Here is a 20,496-nt window from a genome sequence, read left to right as displayed (position 1 = left end):
CCAAGGTTCTGTTTCCGGGCTCCTCGATGCTTACAGTTGGAATTTGTGGTGCCTCCTCGTTTGAGGTCCTTTTTTTCATATACACATCACTTTTTCGGTATAACACACCAGACTTCCGCAACCTTTTTGCATTCATTTCACTATGTTTGCTTTATCACAACTAAATTCTCCAAAAACAAACCTCACGTACCAAAATATAGATTGCAAATGACATACACACACCTATATTTAAACTTATACTGTGAGCAGAAAATGTTTACATTATGGCGATTTGCCGCAAAATCGCTGCAAAACCGCTGCAAAAGAGGTTGCTTGCAGCGAAACTTTTTCAGTCAACGTGAATCGCTGCAAAACCGCTGCAGGAGAGGTTGCTTGCAGCGAAATTTTTTCAGTCAACGTGAATCGCTGCAAAACCGCTGCAGGAGAGGTTGTTTGCAGCGAAACTGTTTGACTTCACGACATTGGCTTACAATTGGCTATAAGAGCGCTGCATGAGAGGTTTCTTGCAGCATAACTTTTACAGCAGCGAAAATCGCTACAATATCGCTAAAATAGCGCTCTGCGAAACTTTAGCGTTAAAAGTAGCATGTGAAGCAAATATAGCTATAATGCAGCGCCTCATGCTGCTTTAGGCTGCTTGGGAGAACCATTCTTTTAGTTGGTCGGTGTTCGTTTCCTAGACTCCGCAAAAGATCCATCTTTGATGTTGTAAACACTAACCAGTCTTTATCAGGCTGCCATGAGACGCCCAAAACGCGTTCAAATTCTGCTTCTTCTATGTTGCTGAAGTTAACAGTTCCCGATTCGATAACCTTCTCTGGATTCAGTGCTTTCATGAACTCTGGAGAGTTTGAAACCCAACCTCTAATGTTGAAGCCGCCCATAGAGTGTATACGACGCACCTCTTTTGCACGTTTTATAGCTTCTGCTACTGTATCCGTACTGTCAAAATAATCGTCTACATAATGCTTCTCGATTATTGCTGCAGATGCTTCTGGATACTCATTTGCAAATTCCTTTGCATTCATATTTTTCACGTACTGCGCTGATGTGGGCGAGCAGGTAGCTCCGAAGGTGGCAACATCCATGACATAGGTTTGGATTGCCTCACTAGATTTGCTTCTGAACAGAAACCTTTGAGCCTGCTTGTCCTCTGCGCGAATTTGTATCTGGTGATACATTTCTTCAATGTCCCCTCCGAAGGCCACTGGACGTTCTCGAAACAAGCAGATGATCTTAATCAACGGGACTAACATATCAGGGCCTTTTAGGAGTTCTGTGTTTAGCGAGATGCCGTTTACCTTTGCTGCGGCATCCCAAACAAGTCGCAGTTTCCCTGGTTTTCTTGGATTAGTCACTACTCCCAAGGGAAGATACCACACATTATGAAGTACTGCCTCATCGCTTTCTGTTAACGCATGAGCATAACCTTTCTTGACATAATGTTCAACTAGTTGAGACGTTTTTTCTCTGAGAACATCATTCTTTTCCAGTTTCCGAGTTAGTGAATGCATTCGCTTTGTGGCCATGTCATGACTATCCGGTAGTGTGCACACATCTCTTCTCCACAATAGCCCTGTCTCGAATCGACCATTTACACGCCTAGTCGTGTTTTCGAGTATCATCTTGGCTCGTTTAATTTCATCTGATTCGGGAGCCGAATACCGAGTGTTTCCGTGTTCTTCTTCTACATATAGTCTCTTTATCATTTCATGGATTTCTTGATTACTCGGCTCACTATTGTGGAGGTTTAGGTAAGCATGAATGTTGGTCTTCGGTTTTTGAGGCCCATATACTGTCCAACCTATTTTCGAACGCACTCCTATAGGTTCGTTCTTCGATCCAACACGAGATTCAATTGGAGCTATTAAGTCGACGTTATCTAGACCAATCAATACGGTTGCTTTCATACCGCAGTAATCCTTCAAAGGTATCCCTTTCAGATACGGATATTTTGCCAGTAGTTCTGCAACTTTTAGTTGTTGGTTCGGTAACAAGAGTTCCGACACCGTTCGAACGTTCTCTAAGCAGAATCTTTGATGACCGTCCGTTGTCATTTGCAGTTCGACTCTCTGCGACAGGTTTTCGGAACGGCTAACATCTTGTGTCCATGATAGAACTAGCGGTTCTGGATCTCCTACTATACCCAGTAGATCAGTCACATGTTGATCAACTAGCGTAACGGACGATCCCTCATCTATGAGAGCCAGGGTGTTAAGGTCGCCAAATTTCCCTTTAATCTGTACTGGAATCATGCGGAACAGGATTGAGTTTAGAGATTCATCATTGTGACTGTGGATGCGAGCTGTCGATGTATCGATCGCCTTTTTCGGATTGTGAAGCAACGAGTTATGCATTTCAACGCATCCGTCGATATTACACGGTTTCTTGTTAACGCACAACTTGGTTCCGTGAGGTATTAGACATCGATGGCAAAGCTGCTTTTCCTTAGCTAGACTCACACGGTCTGGCAATTTCATCTCTTGAAATTTCCGGCACGCCTTTACGTAATGACCAGGCTTACCACACGCAAAACAGAGTCTCTTTATTAAACCATACGTGGGTTTGGCTACATCATGAACCATCGTATATGTCTTGGTGGTTGCGTTTGGTTTCCGTGCTGTTTGCTGAAGCGACTTACTAGCCACGGCTTTGGATGCTTTTCTTCCTATTACTGAAATGAATGCCGCAAATTTGGTTAGTGCATATCCTTGATTGTTATCTTTGTACTCTACCCATTCCATCAAGTAATCGTGTGGTAACTTATCTGCCAGTTCCTGTACCAGGATAGGATTTCCAAGATGTTCACTTAACCCGCTTGCTTCGAGATGATCGGCTAGTTGTTTCACTCGAACACTAAAGGTGACAAATAATGAAAGATCCGCTGTTGTCGGCGCCGGAGTTCGGCGAATCTTGGCTAGCAACGCACCCAACAGCCTTTCCGGTTGTCCAAACAGGTTCCGCAAATCTTCGATAACACGTGGTACGGACTCAGGCAGCAACAACACACCTCTCACGGCTTCCAGCGCTTCACCCGACAAACAATCACGTAGTCGTTCAAGATTCTCAAGATTTGAAAATCCGCAAGCAGCAGTTGTTTGTTCGAAACTTTTGATAAAAAATGGCCAGACTTCAGCTTCTCCATTGAATTTCGGCAAACCACTCTTCACTATTTTTCTCGTAGCTATCTGTTCTTGTGTTAGTTTGTAACTCACACAGTCCTTTATCCTCTCAGGATCACTAACGTTGACACTCACACTAGGATTCGTCTCACACAAGAGCTCATTGTTCTTCTTTCCACTCTCACACACACATCGCGCCGAAGCATGGTCGTTAGATGGAAGGCTTTTCTCGGAAACAATGTCTTGTTTTTCTAACACGCCGAACATGTTAGATCGCGTTTTTGATGACAACGCTTCGCTTTCTCTGGAATCTTCCATTCCAGTCGAAACGCCTCTTTTGTTGTCTTGAGTTGCGGTCGAAAACAGAAACGCATTCTCGGAAGCGGCACACCGTTCTTCAAGCTCTTTGTCAAGCCGGATTTTTTTGCGACGCAATTCTTGCTTTATATCAAGCTCCAGCTTTTGCAGTTCGAACTCGACCTCCATCCTCCTTTGCTCTAACTGAGCCTGACGAACCAGTTGCTCCTTTTTGATGCGCAATTGCTCTTCCAGCAAAGTTTCTTGCGCCTCAAATCCGCCTTCCGCGGAAGGAAGCTTTCCGGCTTCGCACAGGGAACCATGGGACACACAAACTGCACAAAACCAGCAGCGCTCTTTGATACTCTGGTCTACACCAGCACAGGAAAAATGCGCCCACCGGTTGCACTTATCACAACACACCCAATCCGGATCACTAGCACTCTCGGCGCAAATAACGCATTTCGCCGAGGCCTCGTTCTGTCCCGAATTAGCCTGCGCCATTTTGCAACACGCTTGTTCCGACTTAATCGTTCAACTTTGAGTTAATTTTTGAAGATTTTGTTGCACCACGGATTTGGATGTTCTTGTAATTTATTGTTTTTCAGAAATAGAGTACAATGATGTCATAAAGACTTTAGTAGAACTTTAATAGAAATTTAATAGAAAATTAATAGAATTCAAAAATTAGTCCAGTCCTGGCTTGCTACCGCTTCCCTGCTCTGACTGTTCGCAACTAACTCTCCTAGACTCTCCCGTTGACCTTTCCAGAGGACCCAACTAACCAAACACCAACTGTCACTCCCAACACCTCCTGTCAATTTTAAATTTTCAGTTGGCCGTAACAGAAGTGTTGACAATTGTTCTGACATGACAGATAGGAAAAAACGAAATATATCGCTATCTTCGATAAGCTGTATGACATTTATCGAAACAGATTTGAAACTACAACCGAAATAGATGAAATGTTTCGATAGTTCGGTGAAATATAACATGTTTCAGACACATTTCAGTTGGATCATAAACCTGTTTTCAATTATAGTTGTTGTCCAGACTTTTTTCTGTGCCTCCTTGGCGTTACATAGCATGGCCAAAAACCAGTCTTATATACAAAGACCATTTCCATACAAAATCTCATTTATATGACTTAATACGACCGACGGTCGTAGAATGGCTATATGGGCTTACCGTTACTAATTTTGTCACTGGTGCTGTCTTTCCGGTAACCGTTGGTCTCGTTCCCATCTAACACTCACTATCCTTTTTCATAGTGCGTACGCGTTACTCTAACACTACTACCCACTACGCAATAAAGGAGTAATGTTTTGTAAATTCTGCTTTGTACGGGATCACTTCTTTCAGGGCACACTACTGTCCGTTGAACCCACTCCACGTACTTTTAAACACGCACTTTGTTATCTCCGACTGCACACTACGCTGCACAGTATCCGCACTAACACATGAATACAATCCTGATCACAGTCACCAATGTTCGGATGGTTGTTTCTCTCGTGTTGGTCGCGGTGGTTAGCTCTTTTATTTTACGTGGTGTCGCTTTGGTTGTCTGCTACGTTGTTGCTGGACTTATCAATTTGACCCGTTGCCAAATCGCATGCGTAAACCACCCAACTAACAATTCTCGATCTTACATTCTAAACCGAACAATGCTTGCAATAAGGGCTCATTCAATTATTACGTAACGCAAAAATTGTCAATTTTCGACCCCCTCCCCCCCTATTGTAACAAAACGTAACACTGGACGCAACCCCCCTCCATTAATTACGTAACATTTGGATGACCCCCCCCCCCCTCCCCTTGTTTGAAAAAAATGAAATTTTCTTAAGTAATCCATGTAATTCCATCGTATTTAGAGTAATGCAAAAAAAGCACACATTTTATTTTATTTATTTAATTTAAATTATGACGGCAATGCCGTATTTTCAACACCGCTTGTGTTGAGCGATAATAACAATTGTCACAAGGCATTTCCTCCTTGCGATTTGCCTTATCCCGGGCATACTCGGTTGTATTGGATGTTGGAGTATGTCTGTGTTGTTTGTCGGTTTGTCTATCGTTGTTGCAATCGTTATGTTTGTTCTATTGTTTTGTGTGTTGATTTTGGTCCGGTGCTATTGTTGTAGATGAAATTGTGGTTGTGATGGCTGTTAGTGTTGTTTGGCAACCACATGGAGGCTCGGGGCGTGGCTGGCAGGTGACTGCGTCGCTTTTCACATACACAACATTCGGTGTTGGACATTGGCAAAGCCTTGACGGAACTGAAACAAAACAGACAACAAATGATTAAGACGGACTACAAGCATACACCTATAAGTCTGCCCCCTTTTTGCGGCTTTGGTGCTGTCCTCAAAGGCGACTGTTTCCTCAACGGCTTGAAAATGGCACAACAAAAAACATTTATTTACAAGGACCACACAACGAATAACGAAGGATGGGGGATGAAAGGATTCACGTGGAAATAAGGATGGGATTCAAAGGAGAAGACCGTTGTCCCTGGCGAAGCGGAAGATAAGCCTCATGTATTTCAGGTCCCTGCCAGCCAAAACATCTCGTATCGGTGTATCCGGGATTCCACCGATGTCCACGACTGCACTCTTCAAGGAGGGTCTGGCGGTTTCGAACTCCACGCAGTGCCATAGAAGATGGTCCACATCATGGAATCCGACCCCACAGCCACACACTTTTGACTCAGCCAGATTGATACGCTGTAGATGTGCATCCAATGCGAAATGATTCGACATGAGTCGGGACATCATCCGAATGAATGCACGATCTACAGGGAGCCCACCGAACCAAGGCCGCAGGGACACTTGCGGAGAGACCGAGAAAAGGAAGCGACCGAGTTCATCCGCCTCCCACATGCTCTGCCATCGAGACAGGAAAAGTTGCTGTGGGGTGCGTAAGAACTCTTGGTAGGAGATGGATCGGTCGTAAAAAACGCCTTCTGTGGCGCCTGTTTTGGCCAATGAGTCTGCTTTCTCATTGCCGGGAATTCCACAATGAGAAGGGACCCAAATTAGCGATATTCTAAACGCCTTGTTAAACACAGAGCCGAGCAATTCCACAATTTTAACTACAAAATGGTCTTGGCTCTTAACAGCCCTTGGATAGCACTGAGGCTATCTGTAAATATGAAGTACTGATCCGGGGGACTCGCTGCTATTAACAATAGTGCGTAAAAAATTGCGACAAGCTCAGCCGTGAACACGGAACATGGCTGCCTCAATTTGAAGAATGCTTCGGTGGTCTCGCTAAAAACACCGAAGCCAGTGCCCTCCTCAGAGGATGACCCATCAGTGTAATACTGGTTCATTTTGTCAATATGGCCGTACTTGTTCACAAAAATGCCCGGCACAACCCTCGGGCGAAGATCATGAGGAATGATCTTGATCTCCTCACGCAACGAGGAGTCCGTACTAACAATAGAACTGTAGCACTCAGGAAGGGCAGCACGGTTTACTGCTTGTGGGGCGCTAGGATTGACTTGTAGAGTAACAAAATCATTATAGATATTAATAATTTTGCTCTTAGAACCTGTCTCTATAAGCGCTTTAAAATTTTCTATGATCAAGGGATTTGATACTGAAGAACGAACCAGAAGGCGAAGCGACAGCATTTCAAAACGTAATCTCAGCGGCATCACTCCGGCCATCACTTCTAGGGACATGGTGTGCGTAGATTTCATGCTCCCTAGTGCGAGTCTAAGACTACGATTGGATGCCCAATGAACTGCGTATTGGATGCCCAGTGGAAGCATATGCTTCCATATTCCAATACGGAGAGTACCGTAGTCTTATACAGTCGCAGGACATCTGATGGATGTGCGCCCCACCAAAATCCTGTGACTGTCCTTAGAAAGTTGATTCTTTTCGAGCATTTTTTTATCAGCTGGGTGATGTGCACGCTCCAGTTGAGCCTGGAGTTGAACCAAACACCAAGGTATCGAAAATTGTCGGTGATTGATATCTTTTCCCCGTATAAAAAGACATCAATGTTTGGTTCATATAGTCTTTTCTCCCTATTTTTTTCGGTGTCGCTAAAAGGAGAAAAGACTACCATTTCAGTTTTCGTTGTAGAGAACTTGATACCAAGGTTATCGGACCACTCGGCAAGATTGTCCAGAGTGCTTTGTAAAGCCTGCTGTATTTCGACAGCGTCCCTGCTAGCGACTGAAATGACGCCGTCGTCTGCCAATTGTCTAATACTGCAGTTGGGAGCTAGACAAGAATCTATTTTACTCACATAAAAATTATATAGCAGGGGGCTCAGACAGGACCCTTGTGCCAGTCCGTGGTAGCTGGTTCGTTTTAATTGAACGTGACCATTGTTAAAATTCATAGCTTTTTCCGACAAAAGATTGAATAGGAAATTATTCAATTTTGGTCCCAGCCCGGCAGTTTGCAGTTTTTGGCTCAGTTTGTGCGGAGAAACTGAGTCAAACGCCCCCTGTATATCTAGAAAAATAGACCCCATGTTTTGCTTGCGAGCACGAGCAAGTTCAATTTCTGTTACCAGAAGCGCTAAACAGTCATTAGTACCCTTAGCTTTACGGAAACCAAACTGGGTATTTGAAAGAAGGTTGTGGGATTCCAACCATTCTTCTAATCGGAAAAGAATCATTCTTTCTAGGAGTTTCCTCAGACACGACAACAAAGATATCGGACGATATGAGTCGTGTCTTGATGGCGGTTTGCCAGGCTTCAAAATAGTGACAACTTTCACTTCTCTCCATTCCTGCGGGACGATGTTGAGTTCCAACATATTGTTGAAGACTCTCAACAGTCGTTTCTTGCCCACGTCTGGTAGGTTTTGAAGCAGTTTGCTACTAACCTGGTCCAGACCTGGGGTCGAATTTTTGCATGATAGAAGAGCCAGAGATAGCTCCATCATGGTGAATGGTGAGTCCAACATTGGGTCACTACCAGGCGCATCTTGGAAGAAGTTTTGCGCTGGAACGAAATCGGGGCAAAACTTGTGAGCAAACTCGTTAAGCCATTCGCCAGAAAAACATTCGTTCTCGTTGGTGTTGTTGCTGTTTCGCATCCTTCTAGCCATTTTCCAAAGCGAATTTAGAGAAGTGGAAGGATCAAGATTATTGACGTATTGGCGCCAATAACCCTTTTTCTTCGCCTTCAGGAGGTTTTTGCACAATCTCTCCAGTTCTTTATATTTGTCATATAATGACCTGGAACCTGTGTCTCTGAAGGCTTTAAATGCCTTCCGCTTCTTGTTAAAAGCCGCTTGGCAGTCCTTGTCCCACCAAGGAGTGGGAGGTCTTTTGAATTTCCTTGCTTGGTGGGTGCCCCTTGTTTGAGCTTCAAGGGCGCACTTGTTTATTATTAATACAAGATTTTCATACTCCTTTACAGGGAGCAAATTTTCTCCTACAAGAGAAAGCGAAGCGGCTACTAATTCACCGTATCTTGTCCAGTCAATGTTCCTCGTCAAGTTACATTTGACGGGATTTGCATTAACTGGACATCCCTTGACATAGGAAATTTCTATCGGTAAGTGATCACTTCCGATAGGGTCCTGGATGACCTTCCAACTAAAATCCAGGGCCATAGCTAAAGGACATAGAGACAGATCCAGTGCACTTGCTCTACTTTTCGGCGTCGGCATCCTAGTTGCCTCTCCTGAGTTTAGGATAGAAAACGCAAACCTGTCGCAGAACTCACGAATGATGGGAGCGCGGAAATCATCCTTATAGCTCCCCCATTCAATTCCATGGGAGTTAAAATCTCCCAGGATCAAAAGCGGTCCAGGCAAGTCCGTTGCTAAATTTCCAAGATCCTCTTTGAACTTTTCAATTTTGTCTTTTTCATTATTGGCTATCGGGGGGATATAAACAGATGCAATTGTCACGTGAAGACCCCCAAGTTTTGCCTTTATTGCGACAGTTTCAATATATTGTTGATTTGGGGTTGGTATTCTGGAAAAGCTGTGACTCTTTCCTATACCGATCAATACCCCCCCACCCCTGGAGATTCGATCTTCACGGAGTATGTTATACCCCGGGAAGGTTAGATTTATGTCTTCCGATAGCCAAGTTTCACAGAGGGCGAACACATCACAATTATGTTCGCCTACTAGTACTTTAAAAGAGTCTAATTTTCCCAACAAGCTTCTACAGTTCCATTGTATGATGGTAGCCATTGGAAGACTAGTCGTCCAGGCGCACCATCATACTTAGGCACGGCCATTGCGCCAGCCACTGTTTAATCATCCCCTTCAGGTAAGGAAGGGCCCAAGTAGCGATCAGTTGCAAAGGTTGCGGGAGGTTTAGGGTCATGAGGAGGGACTCCAGGATTTCGGAAAGGGAAGGGGCAGGGATTCTCGGGAAGCTACTTGACTCTTTTGAGAAAGCCAGGCTTTCCAAAGGAACCTCGGTCCGAGGGGATCGCTTAGACTTGGGTTTCCTGGGATTAGGATCAGGGGTAGAAGGAGCAGCGTCCCGTGTCGGAATGTTGGGAGATGGATTTTTTTTTTGTTATGGAACGCTGTGGTGCCAAAGGTTTCTTTTTTGCCTTTAAGACTTTTCGCTGCACTTTTTTATAAAGTACCCTCCGGTTCTTAATCGGTCTCATGGCCACCTGTGTCAGGACAACCGGTGTTGATGCATCGTTTGCATCCGAGCTGGACAACGCCGCAAAGGGATTAGCGACATTTGCCCCTTTTAGGGCATCGCTGTATGAGCCGCGTGCCCTCTCGGCTACCGTCTTAACTTGCTCCCTTTGTAGCTTCCGGTACACGGGGCACTGCGCAACCTCATGCCACTCGTCTCGGCAATGCGAACATTTCTGAGACGCAGCTTTGCACTCCTCAGTGGCGTGCGCCCCTTTGCACTTTCCACAGTACGTTTTGCGGGTGCAAAACGCTTCGGCATGACCAATGCGGCTGCACTTCGAACAGGTGGCCTCCTTTGGTACGTATGGTCGGTCAATGGGTATCCGGAGACCTTCGATAACGAGGACCTGCGGAAGTACTGTTCCCTCAAACGTAACTCGGATTGACGAGGTAGGAACAAAACTTTTTTCTGTTGCTGAAGCGTCAAGCTTATAAAGCTTTTTCGCTTCCAGCACTTTCACTTTGGGCGAATCAGGGGATGAAAATACGCCCAAGCCCATTCTAACAACATCCTCCTCGGGATAGTTAAAATCCTCGATAACGCCAGTGACCTCAACCAAACTACCGGGGATATAAACACGATAGTGCTCCGTATAATCTGGGTCAGCCGCAATAACGTTGGCTTGAGCCCGGTCCTTTGCGGTTACGCTTATCTTGTTCGGGCGTATCCGAAACACATCGGTAACACCCGGATACTTTTTAAAGATCGATGATGCGATCGATCTAACGTCGAGCTGTTTGGTCCGCGGCATGAAATACACGAGCGGCTTACCTTCCCAGGAGGAAGGGTAAGCTCGTGCTCTATGCTGTGTTTCAAGCGTGGTTTCTATTTGTTTGTCCTTCGAAGTTGAAGGACGAACATCAAGCGCCACCTTTTTAGAGCCAGGAGCGGTTTTAGGCCGTCCCGGTTTACGCTTCGCGCTGGTTTCGATCTCCTTTTCGGAGTCCGAACTCTCTTGCTCTGCCGCCATGGTAGAGCCGGAGGTAACGGTCAAGGAAGGAACGGGAGGACAAACTTACCGTTACACACGATAGACAGTTACAGAACAGATACACGCACTACACCACACTCGACAAACCTCGATCGAAACGCAAGCGTCGCTCCGCAACGTATGCGTACGCTTGCTTATCGCTGTTGATCGATAACACTCACAACACAATTGTCTACCGAGCGAAGATCGGAGACAGACGGAGACACCGATTAGCACGCTACAGCCAAAACGAGTAGATACGCTGAGTACGCAATCGCACTTCGGGGTAATGACCATTGGCTGCCGTATGCAAAATCTCCGTAGGTACGCTTTCAAACAAAATACGTCCTCTCGCTACGGAAGCTGGAGGCAGACTGAAAAAAAAAAAAGCACACATACTGTCCAATAAATTTACTACTCACGCCAGGCTGACTTGCTTGATCGCTGCTAATAATTTGAAGCGGTTTTAGAACCTACTTCCATCTAACCAGCTACGATTCTGCATACGATACTTCATTAACCATGTTTGTTTTCAGGCTGCCAGTATCTTTCATCAATATAATTGGCATCATTGACATGTACCAAGTTAACTAAACCAAGGTTGGATAGGTTCTGGATAAAGATATTAATTTCCGGAAGACGCTTTGTACACAAGTCTTCAACACCACAGATCCCAAACGAAGGATTCATTCGCTAATCGTCCATTCAAAAAAGCTTAAGAAGCTCGTTTGATAGTTTACATTACATAGTACTATGGCGAATCGATGTAATCTATTAAGATAAATAATTCGTACGTAAATTATTTATCAGTACTATTCCTTTCTTATTTATCTAGAAACCTTTTATTTGCGTAGTTGTCTTCTGTAAATTCTCACTATTCATTCACCATTTTGACAAACTTTTTTTTTATTAAACACAGATTTAAAGGATCTAAAAAAATGGAGGCAGTATAAATACATTTGTTGGTAAAGTAGATTTAGTGAAAAATTTTCAGTTGAACGAAGCTGGGAGTATATAGAACTTATATAGCTCTAGTACTTACATACGCCTGTGAGACATGGTCTATGTCCAAAACTGACTAAACTCTCTTAGCCGCGTTCGCGAGGAAGATGCTCAGAAGGTTTTTTGGCCCCGTATGTGTGGAAGGACAATGGAGCCGCTACAATGATGAGCTCTATGAATTGTACCGCGTCGTACAGCGGATTAGACCAGCCTGGGCCCCGATGGGCTGGTCACGTCATGAGAATGACATCGGACGACCCTGTCCAAAAAACCGTTTTAGGTCGTCCTCATGGATAGAGAAGGCTTGGTAGGCCCAAATTAAGTTAGAGGGATGCCATTGATGCGTACACCAGACAAAAAAAAATTTTTGCTGCATTTGCTTAAACGCAAGAGGATTCTTTGACTACTTAGAGCTCTTCTAGCTCAATACTTGTTTTACGAGTCGACAATGCTTGTTATATGACAATGGATGCAAACTGGATCCACTACTACACACAGAACTGCAAAATCATCATCTGAGTAGACGCCAGAACCTTTAGAGACTTGACCTTTAAACAATCAACAAGTAGATAAATAATATGGAATTTGTATAAAAATCCCTTAAATAAGTAAATTTTTCATACATATCTCTATACATATCTAAGTATAAGCTTATTATATGTTACGTAACAAAAAGTTACACCCCCAGTCCCCCCTATGTAACAAATCGTAACGCTGGTACTGCCCCCCCCCCCCCCCCTCCAAATAGCGTTACGTAATAATTGAATGAGCCCTTAGGGCGCAGCCGAAAAACATCAGTCACTCCCTAAAACTTCTTAAACCGCGATGCGGCTATTGAGCGCACATTGAGCTGTTTTACGCGCGGCATAAAATAAACAGTTGGCAAACCCTGCCATAATGGTGGGTAAGCGCGTGCTCTGCGTAGGCTGTTGTCACTCGGCCCACTCATACAACTTTGCACGGCTCCCGATGTTGACGGTCTATTGTCCATTGCCACTTTCTTGGAAGCTGGGCCGGACCTCGGGCGTCCTGGCTTCCTTTTGACGCACTGTTCAATATCCCTGTCCAAATCGGAAAACTCTTTCTCTACCCCTATGGCAGTCTGAGACAACAGACCAGGGGGGAAAGAAGGTGTTGCTAACGCAACAAACGACTGGCCTTTTTTGTAGTTTAATGCTTTTTATTGTTACAAAGAAACAAATACTCAAAATAATGACCGAACGCGTCTTCTCGTCTTCGCTTCTCATGTGCTCTCCTCCTGCTGTCTTCGCGTTCAGCCGTGGTCCTAGCTTTCGCTTCCGTTTATACGGACTTCTTCGATACTTAGGACCTGTCAATGTTCGATCTTGCTAGCAGCGTCAACAGAAGGACTATAATTACCGGTTTGATCATTACGCACGATCGACGAATGCACCTGTTGCACCGTATTGGGTATTTTTAAAACCTAACCTTAGAAACGGGCGGGATCTCGAGGTCCATCTATGAATCCATATCGTTAATTTGTTCAGTATATTTGGGGCGTTAATGGTTCCTTTTGAAATTCCTGCGACAAAAAGCGCTTGCGCATTTTTTCTACGGTTCTCTAACGGTTCAATGCCTAGCAATAAGCAACGGGAACTGTATGGTGGAAGTGGGCTGTTCCAGTGCAGTTTACGAATAGCGTAACGAGTCAATTTTCTTTGTATGCTTTCAATTCTATGTTTCCACTGATCCGTGTAGGGACACGTCACTACTGAACCATATTCTAGAATCGATCTCACTAACGCGCAGTGCAGAGCTTTTATGCATGTTGGGTCTTCGAAGTCTCTGGTGATTTTAAATATCATGCCTAATGTTCTATTTGCTCGGGAAATAATACTGTCATGGTGCCGGGCAAAATTAAGCTTCGAGTCGAGTATAACTCCTAAATCTCGAACTTCGTCCTTTCTCTGAATGGTGTCGTCATTAAGCGTGTAATTAAATTTCACAGATACGCGAGCGCGAGAGAACGATACAACAAAACACTTCTGGACGCATAAGGTTAACTTATTACAATTACACCATTTACTGAACACGTTGATGACATTCTGTAGGTCCGACGAATCACAATGGTCACGGATAGTAGTAAAAATTTTTACGTCGTCTGCATACATCAAAAACTTATGGTCTGGTAACACATATGACACATCATTAACGTACAGAATAAATAACAGTGGTCCGAGATTGCTGCCTTGTGGAACGCCTGAAGTGCTGCTAAATGGTTTCGATGTCGCGTTGCCAATTTTAACTCTATAAACACGATCGGTTAGATATGATCGAAACCAATTTACTGCATTTACACTTAATCCTAGCTTGAGTAGCTTCTCTAACAGTATATCATGGGAAAAAGTGTCGAAAGCAGCTTTAATGTCAGTGTATATGCAGTCTACTTGATGTCCCATATCCATGCTGCTCATACAAACCGAAACAAATTCTACTAAATTTATGGCAGTAGAGCGTTGTGGCATGAATCCGTGCTGCGCGGTAGATATGTAGGCTGTAGAAGCTCTCATTAGTTGTCCATGCAGTATTAACTCCAAAACTTTCACCAGGGAACAGAGCGACGTTATCCCTCTGTAGCTTGAAGCAAGGTGAGGGTCTCCTTTTTTAAAAATCGGTGTCATCCATGAGACCTTCCATATATCAGGCACAGCTCCTGATGCTAGCGATAATTGAAATAATCGAACTAGACAGGGCGCTAGAGAACTGGCACACCGTTTGAGGACAACAGATGGGATTTCGTCTGGACCGGGGTTAAAATTCATTTTGAGCTTTTGAAGTGCGAGCTTCACGGTATCACAGTTGATTAAGAAGTCAGACAGATTGAGGGCGTTCATCGGGGTGTTTGCTGTTGCCATTTCTATGCTTTCTTGATCAATCACTCGAGGGCTGAATATATCTCGGAAGCGGGTTGCAAATAGTTCGCAAGTCTCGGTATCATTTTTAGTTATTTGGCCGTTATGTGATGTAAACGTAATTTTCTTTTTTTGTGAGCGTTTCGAGCTAGCATACTTCCAGAAATATTTCGGATTCCGCCGAAGACTGCGTTGTACACGGTGGAGATAGTCTCTGTGCCGCACTCTATTGTAAGCACGATATTCCCGAGACATCGTTTGATATGTTAGGCGGTTCATTACGTTGTTTCTCCGTTGAAGACGTCTCAGCGCTGCTTGCTTATTTTTTTTCATTCGATCAAGTGTTCGATTAGACCATGGAGGTTTGATGCGTTTACGGACACGAGGCACAGCGGTAAGAAAAATCTCGGACATTTTCTGGTTGAAGTGGCCAACAGCGTCATCAATGGATATTTCGTCAGTGAATAGAACTTCCCAGTTAGTTCTGCATAATATGGCGTCTAGTCGATCGTAGTCAGCATGGTTAAAATCAAATTTGAAATGTTCGTTTGGTTGCCTAATTGTCTGGTCGGTAAAAGCTGTTACGGTGGACAATGCGTGTAAATGGATAACTAAAGGAGGGTGGTAACGGTCAGGTGGCAGCATATTTTCCGTGGGTTCCGGTTTAGTCATTCGCACTTGATTTGCAGCGTTTTCATTGACTAAGACGAGATCCAATATTCTTCCCGTGTCATTTCTGAACAAATTCATTTGTTTTAACATGTATAGTTCAATCATATCAACAAATGCCTTGCTTCCCACCGTGCTTAGGGGGCCATTAATGTTCCATTCCAGGTGTGTTTGGTTAAAATCACCAAGCAGAATCAGTTGATCATTTGTTTTCATAATATCACTGATTACGTCAATACATATTGAAATATTTCGCATAGTCACATAATCAGAACTCAGGTATGGAAAAATGTATATGCAGCCTGTTGACGGCAAAACTCCGGAAGGTCACGCGAAGGGATGACCTTAAAGTCCCTAGCTTTACCGCAAACAAATAAGAATTGGGTTTCTGCCCGAAATGGTGTTATCGTATTCAAATGATAGTTAAACTTTCCCGCTAGTGTTCTCGGTGCGTAGGAACCTATCAGCAAAAGTGTATCATTGAAACTTTAACAGTTCGGATGAGGGCAGAAGACCCGGATGAGATTCCAAACAAATCCTAGGAGAGATCAAGAAAATTCATTCGAAAGTCGAGACGTTCTCCGTTACGGTTCTGAGTTAAATCTAACTTTATTAAACAATTTTGTGTTGCTTATATACTAATAATGTTTCAATGTATTGGTAAGAATTGCGACACGACGACGTGTTTACATGTGTTGGTGAATGTTCTGTGCGTGGGATAAGTTGGTTATCTGTGCGTTGGTCCTTTCCAAACAAGCGCTTGAATCGTCGGTTATTCCGTTTCCTTCAGTGTCGGCTTGTGGTCCCTATGAGCCCTATGCTCAATGCATCTTTGTTGACACATGTGCATCTTAGATCCCAATACCTCGTAAAATGTGTTTTATTGCGCAGGACAACGGTACTCGCTTATGACTCTCAAATAATGCCGCTTGCGCATGGTTTTCCATTTGAAGTCTATTTTTTTCTTAATCGCACTGTGGTTCTGTTTATTTTCAAAGTTTTATGATCTACGCTTATCTCTGGTTTCTTGCCTCGGGCCTTTCTCAAATATTTTCTTTATTTTAGCCAGCGAGGTCGATACCAGATGATAAGTTACAATTTTTCACAAACCTAGCCGTTGTGTACGCAACACAGCCAATAAAAAGAGTGCTAGCATCCAGTTGAACTCTCACCCATACGATTTCGAGTGATCCTACAGGTACTCTGCACTCACGTGTAACAAATGCAGAACGGATAGCGATCAATACACCTCCACCACGGGAGCGAGTGCTGTTACTGCTGCTACGATCCAAACGGTACACATTATAGTCGTTATCGAACAAAAGGCTAGTAGGAATCATATCGTCGAGCCACGTTTCGGTTAAAGCCAAAATATCAAATTCGTTCTCTGTAAGAGCCAGGAGAAAGTTGTTCGTTTTTGTACGCAGTCCGCGCACATTTTGATAGTAAATAGTGATGAAATTATCGAGGGGCAATGCGGTTATATTGTCGGTTGGATATGTTAAGCAGGCGTGTTCGGGCATTGTGGAATGAGTGCGTGATTGTTGTGATCCGGGTTGTCGAGGTGTTCGGTTGTTGTGGCTTGCGTTTCCTGAAGTGGATCCTGTTGTGTCTCCCGCTGCATTATGGGTTGGCAGGTTGAAAATTGCGGGCGCCAAAAATTTTGGAAACGCTCAGTACATCTTTCGAATTCACGAAAAATTACGTTTTTTGGCCAAATTGCGGGTGATAATGCACGATCGCGAAGGGACCATGGTATACCGATCTTGAATGAGATGTATGAGACGGAGTTTATATCTCTGTCTCTTGCGAGCAGTTTGAAGATATTGATGTCATTTGTGTCCAGTTGTTGTGCAACGTATGACGTCATCTCATCGATAGTGGTATCAGGAGAAAGACGAGAGACGAAGATCCAAGCTCTTTGCTCATTAGGGGGTACTGCGACCGTCCTAAGTGCAGAAGATGGCTGTGCGGTACCATAGAGAAGAGCAGCACGGTAGTTGCGGTTACGTGGTGAACGATCAAGGTGGGTGGATGATTTCGGTGCGTTCGATGGTTGAAATTGGTATGTGCTCGTGTCAACAGTGTCTTGTTCGGTGTATGGGGTTCGCGAGAGAGGATCTACGGCTGATTGTAATAGTGGTATGGCATGATGAGGAGTTTCGACTGTATGCGGTTCTGTTTTATGTGACTCAGCGATAAGGCGTTGCATCGAAACTAACACATCCTTGTTATGAGCGTCCAGATGCGATAGAAGATCCTTTTTAAATTCGGTCAAAGCAGCATTCAGTATGACATCCGTTTCGGTTTTTGCATTCAATCGAAGTTGCTTGCACTTGCAGCAGAACCAAGAAATGGGTGTTGCGGTACGTTTCAGCTCTTTTATGCACGTATTGTTAATACCCAAGCAGCTACTGTGATAGGCACTATTACACACACCATCACACACATAGTATTCCGCATTAGCTATATCGGTGCTGCAAGCAGGACACACGTTGGCCGTTGATGACATGATGTGATGGATGATAGTAGTTGTGGCAACAGCTGATTTGGGATCGTTGAATGGCTGAGAAATACGCCAGACAGTCTATTCTTCACTTAATAGTTTCAGCAAACAATGACGGTAAATAATAAACAAATCGCACACGATTGACGCAGAACGTCCAGCTTCCATCAAAGCACATGACACATGACTTATGCGGAAATTCGAGTTACGCGAATCTTTCTGGCACGCATTATTCGCGTAACTCGGGAAATGATGGAATTTTTAAACTCTAGGACCTTGTTCAAAATCTGAGCATTTCCATGCTCCACATCCGTTTTCATATGGAAACTAAAATGCCCCTGTGTGTATTCAATGCGCTTTGTGCAACACTCGCTGTCCAAGATAGCCGATAGATGGGGTAGAGTTTCAACTTTTGCGTGCAGCTTCCATATAATGAAAGCTCGAAGGCTGTTTAACCCTACACATAGGTGACACTGTATGGAAAAGAGCCTTTCATTCTTACACATAGATGACACTGTATCTAAAAGAGCTTTTCAATCTTACACACAGATGGCGTCTTCAACTTTCCACGCTTCCTACTTTCACCCATAGTTACCGACATCGTCGCAAAAGGGATTTTATTACCAAAGCAACAAAGTTTAGAGATGTTTAAAGCGATCATTTTGCATTACAGTTATTAATCGTCATTCATACAAACGTATTGCATAGCCATGAACAACTGCGAACAGTTTATCGTTCTACCACTATAGCCGTCTAATCCTCTAGCTAGCCGTTCTCGATCGACCCTTGCATTGCAGGGAACACCAGTTGGTTTGCGATGAAGTGTGAAGAATAAAATGGAAGTTGTATAAACGCTGACATCTCATTATCAATCAGATGCTTATACGTTCATTAGAGCGAAAAAAAATTGGATGTACCTCATGGTGCCAATTTCTGCAGTTGAGTTATTTTGAGTTCGTTCAAACGTTCAATTGATTCTGCTTGAATATTTATTTTACAAAACAGTCTTCACCTGAATTCCGCTGTTTCAGAGATGAGTGAATATCATAAATTAGACATTTCATGTAGTTTTGTATGTGAAATTCAATTTCTAGTATACAAATTTCTTTGTTTATTCACGGACGAACGGCCAGGCCGGCCGTATATCTAGCTTGCAATTTGCAATGAAGCTCAAAAACACGTTACATTTTATTATTACAACAAATTCATTTCATAAAATGTTACTGTAATTCTTGAAATAAATGTAGAAATATTAGTTTTGAATGCGGTTCGTAACGTAATAACCGGCGTTCGTCCCGTTCAATAACGATGTTTTGAAGGAAATTTCAGTTACGCGAAATTTTGAAGTACGCCTGTTTCTCTGGAATACATCAATCGCATATATTGGGTACTAAAAGTACACTGTGGTATGTTTTCTATTTTGTTTTATTTCTAATTCCTTTTATATGTATCACATCAAGTTTATTTCTTTCTTTATCTGTCAATTTTTAATATTGTTATGTGCGGCATATCAATTTGGTTTGCCATAGCTTTTTCTGAATGATTTTAGATGAACGATTGCATCGATGAGCTGACGTTCATTACAATAATCAATTACAGTGCTCCTACTGCTGGTTATTCAGCATCTCACCATCTAGCGCAACTCCCACAATCCAACATCATTCACAATACAAAATGAAGATGCAGCACAGAAAGCGAATAAAAAAAAAGTTGCATTCGTTTTCATTCATTGCTTAAGTATAACTGTAATTACGTTTCTAGGAGTGCCTGTGTATGATTCTTATGTATTGTAGTGTTCGAATTCGTGGCTAATAAATATATGCCTATGTGTAGTACATATTCATTAATATTTGCTAAAACATATGCGTGTGTAAATGAATCACATGCTCGTCCATGACCATTTGTATAATTATCATGTAAAATAGCATTAATTCTCACTGATTTCTATAACATATCTGTTACGTCTTGTCTGTCTCTCGCTACCTCTATCTCCCTGGCTCTTTACGTTTCGCATTTGAATTAACATTCCTCATTCGCCGCATCTCGACTATTCTGATGCATTGTCAACTTGCTCCATGAACGACGTATGCCTCAAACGGCTTTTGGTTGATAATTTAGAGACACATACGACACACTTATACATTTAGAAGAAACATCGAGGCTGTATTTTTGTCAAAAGTTTTACTATTATGGAGAACTTTTGCATCTGTAGCACGAATTGATTAATTTACTTCGAATTCGATTCAGATTAATCCTTCCTATCAATTGCTCTACTTAGAGTAATTGATTAACTTACAGTTGCATAATGTTACCAACTTTTTCTAGTAATAATTCTAAATTTAAAAAAATATGACGATCGATCGGGCTCAGTCATATAGTCAGTCGATCCACTAGACACGAAGATGCAAGAT

Source organism: Anopheles moucheti, chromosome X (genome assembly GCF_943734755.1).
Source record: "Anopheles moucheti chromosome X, idAnoMoucSN_F20_07, whole genome shotgun sequence".
In the NCBI taxonomy this organism is placed as follows: Eukaryota; Metazoa; Arthropoda; class Insecta; order Diptera; family Culicidae; genus Anopheles; species Anopheles moucheti.
This window is presented reverse-complemented; position numbering follows the sequence as displayed.